The following is a 4,417-nucleotide window of genomic DNA, read 5'->3' on the forward strand; positions in this document are numbered from 1 at the left end:
TGTACTTCTCAGCCTCTCCTGCAGGTATGATCTAAGTGTAGGCCAATGGCAAATAAGCAGACATATCATGCAACAGGAAGCTTCCTTGAGAGACAAGGGGTGCTTGCCGTTTGCCTCTTCTTAATTTCTAACCCACGCGGCTGTGCCTTGGACCCAGAGGATGAGAGCCACATCCTCAAGGTGGGGGAGGGTTAATAGGGAGCAGCCCGAGTCCCTGGGTCTCCATGGAACACAGCTGCCCCACCAGCCCTAGAAGGCATACCTCTGGACTTTCTGACTCGTATTTAGATTTCAGTCACTCATTGGATTATTACTAATCCCAATAATACTAATGGTGTTATGTTATTTTTTTATGTGCACATACCTGTTTCCTTAGCTAGACTTTATGCCCCTTGAGGAGAGGAGTGGTGTCTTAGAACATTTCACTATGCCTAAACTAGCACTATCTAGCTTTGTGATCAGCCTTTACTATGGCCCAGCCTAGGACCGAGGCTAGTGAGTTAATCTTATTTGATGACATAGTAAAAATTGTAAAGACCTAGTTGTGTTCTAAGCCTCCTATAGCTTCCATAGGGTGGAAGTAATTCATCTTTGTCAATCAAAGCCTCCAGGTCTAAATTTAGAATGTGCTTGCAATGTCTGGAAGTCTGTTCATCTTGGAGATATTTACCCAGCTCAGGGCTGTCAAGAACTCCCTTCACAAGTCTAATATTCTCCACCCTAACTCACACCTTCCCAACCCTTCCCAACCCTTCTACCTCCTGCCTGGAACCCTGGGCATTCCTGGAAATAAACAAGTTAATTGCCACTGAGGATGTGTCAACAGGATGCTGTTGTTGTTAGCAAAAGGTGCCCTTTGCGGAGGAACACACATTTATTTCATGATTGAAAATAGTATATACATAGGCAATTCCACCAAATTCTAACCATTAAAGCTGATTCCTCTTAGTCCTGGTGTCTGCTCCTTTCTTTTATTGCATAACCCAAAGTGCCCTTAAGCAATGGCTCTGTTTCTGGCCCCTATATGACAGATGAGGGAATCAGAGCTTGAAGAAGTAATGTGATCCTCTTAGGTGGGCCCAAGGGTGTCCTGGAGGAGGATGTAGAGTCTCAGGGACTTGGATGTCCACTAGAATAGTCCAGGCTGGATGTGGGGAACCTCAGAAAGGAGCATATTCTTGGTGAGGGGTGATTGCATTTTTAGAAAGCACAGGCAGCCCCAATATGCCTTAGTCCAGGGGTTGACAAACTTTTTCTGTGAAGGGTCAGATAGTAAACATGTTCATCTTTGCAGGTGATTGGGTCTCTGCCACAACTACTCAACCTCATTGCTGCAGCACAAAAGCAGCCACAGACAATGTGTAAACAGACGAGCATGGCTGTGTTCCAGTAAGACTTTATTTACAAAAACAGGCAGTAAACAGACCCATGAGCTATGGTTTGCTAGCGCCTGCCCTGGACCATGGCCCACCTTATTCCAGAACCTCAAAACCTCCTTCTGCCAGGCCAGTTTCCACAGCCCCCACAGAGGCCACCCAGCTGGCAGAGAATGCTGAAGACCCCAAAGTCTGACCTGCCACAGCTCTGGGCTATTTGTCCCTATCAGCATCCTCCCTCTGTGTTAGGGATTCCCCGCTCCTCTGAGCTCCTCTGGTCTGCAGGCTGCCCAGGGCCCACCCAGGATACCCACCTTGGAAAGTGTCTGTGATTTGAGACCTCCTTGCCTTTCTCCCCCATTGAAACTACCTGATAAAGGAACTCAGACACATAATTGTCCTAAGGTACTGATTACCAATCATATATCCTTGCACTACTAATCTGATGGAACAAAGTCATAAAGGTCAAGTTTTGGATCTTCTGATGGCCATCCAGAGTGCCTATGGATATGGCTGGTTGACCCAACTCATGCTAGGAGATGGATGGGCATGATTGCTTTCAGGAACAGGGGGCCCCTCAGGCTGGAGCTGGGTGGTCCACCAGTGGTAATTTGGCCCAATGAGACTCCTGGTCAGTTTTTTCCCAGCCCTCCTCTCTCTCTCCTCCACAGGACCCCAACACCCTGTGTCAATCTGGCTGTGGATCTAAGGGTCATACTGGTCATGCTCCAAGAAAAAAGGCTCACGAGTTCCCTAAACATTTGTTTCCCTCAAAGAGACCCTTAATGGGCTCCTAGAGGCCCACCATCCTACACCCCTACACCATCCGACCTTCACATGGACCTTCTGGGGGAGGGGCTCTGCCAGGCTATTGTGAGTTTGCAGACACGGCACCTGGTCCTAACACAAGCCAAAGCCCCTAGCTTCCCATCAAGGTTCTTCCAGTTCTCTGCCCCCACAGATTCCTCCCTTCCCTGGCTTTTCCCTTACCTTATCCCCTATGTAACTTTGGCCAACTAATCTGATAAAGCCACTCTGTTTGACCTTGATGGTAAATTCATTGTGATCAGGAGGAGTAATGAATTAGCTGAAACATCAGGAAGCAGAGGGTAATCATGCACAAATTTTGGGAAACCAAGTTGATGTAAATGATTCAGGTAGCAGTCACTTATCTCACTTCCCACCTTCCTGTTACTTTGGCATTGTGACCCTGGGATGGATAAACATTTTCTCCTTTTACGCTGACCTTTGAAGGGTTAAAACAGTCATCACTTTTATTTTTGCATTCAAGGTTTCTAGTCTGCTTTCACTGAAGTTTTCTTCATTGCTGTGGACAAAGCTTTCTAAAGCATAATCATATTTTAATTTCTACCTTCTAGGAATAGATTAACAGTGAGTACAATATTGTACATATAATTTTTTAAATGAATGAATTGTGGGGTAGCCCAGTGTGGCTGTGATGAATATGGCCTACGAGGAGCCCTGGGATGTCTTTATATTTGACCTTGGATCTTGGCCCTAGCAAATATACAGAAGGATTTTTAAAACTTTCTTTTAAATTAATTTTAGACCTGCAGAAAAGTTGTATAAATAGGACAGAGTTTCCGCATGCTATTCACCCAGCTTCCCCTTATATTAACACCTAATATAAAACAAATGTTCTTGTTATCAAAAAGAGGAAATTGACACTGATAAAACACTATTCATTAAATTATAGTTCTTAATTGAATTTCACCAGTTTTCTCACTAATGTCCTTTTTCTCATCTGGGACCTAATCCAGAATTTCACACTACATTTAGTCATCATGTCTCCTTAACTCTGGTGTACTGGAGTAGATGAGGGGAAATTCCTGAAATCCCAGCACTGTACTCTAGTTAGTTGATTTGCTTCTCACAGGGGTGTGGGTTGGCAATTCTGAAGCTACTTTATGTCTGCACTAAGATTGAACAAATAAAACTATTGTGGATAATGAGAACCAGGTTTTTCACTATCAGAGAAGTAAGCTACAAATAAGGACATCTGCGACAGTTTCTCAGTCTTTGGGTTTGTCCAGTGTTTTCTTATAATTAGGTGGGGATTAAATGTTTTCGGCAAGGTTGTCACAGAAGTGATACTGCACCCTTCTCAGCACCTGATGTCGGGGTACAGGATGTCAATGTGTCTTATTAGTGGTGATGCTAGCCTCGACTGCTTGGTTAGGATGGTAAGATGCTCCACTAAAAAGTTACTGTTTTTTCCTTTGTAGCTAATAAATATCTTGTGAGGAGATACTCAAGACTACACAAATATCCTATTTCTCATTATACTATTGCTCCCTGAGTTTAGCATCCATCGATGATTATTGCTTGTATGGTTATTAGTGTATTTGTCTAATAATATTTTTCTGTTTCCCTCCTTCCTTCAACATTTACAATTTGGACTTCTTCTTCTAGCTTACCCCCCTTTCCTTATTTGTAGCTTACTTCTCTGATAGTGAAAAACCTGGTTCTCATTATCCACAACAGTTTTATTTGTTCGATCTTAGTACAGACATAAAGTAGCTTCAAAATTGCCAACCCACACCCCTGTGAGCAGCAAATCGACTAACAAGAGTACAGTGTCGGGATTTCAGGAATTTCCCCCCATCTACTCCAGTACACCAGAAAGCAAAAAGGAATATCTACATAATGATTAAGTATACAAAATCATCCCTTAAATTCTGATTTCTTGGTTACAATGCCTCTCTCTTATTTGTTAATTTCCTTCCTGTCTATTCTTGCATGGCTTTTTCCATATGAATTTTAAATATCAACTTGCCAAACTTTAGAAAAAATCTTATTGCTATTTTATTGGCATTGCATTAAATTTACAAATTATCACAGGGAGAACTGATATCCTTATAATGTTGAGGCATCCTATCCAACAAGAGATGTCTTTCCCATTTGTTAAACACTAGTTTTGTGTCTTTTGGGAGTGTCTAAAATTCTCCTCATGTAGATTTTGCATGGTTCTAACATAAATGGACTTAAAGTGTGTAAATCACCCACTCACATCTAGCGCA

The sequence above is a fragment of the Tamandua tetradactyla genome, chromosome 18, assembly GCF_023851605.1.
Source record: "Tamandua tetradactyla isolate mTamTet1 chromosome 18, mTamTet1.pri, whole genome shotgun sequence".
NCBI classification, from domain to species: domain Eukaryota; kingdom Metazoa; phylum Chordata; class Mammalia; order Pilosa; family Myrmecophagidae; genus Tamandua; species Tamandua tetradactyla.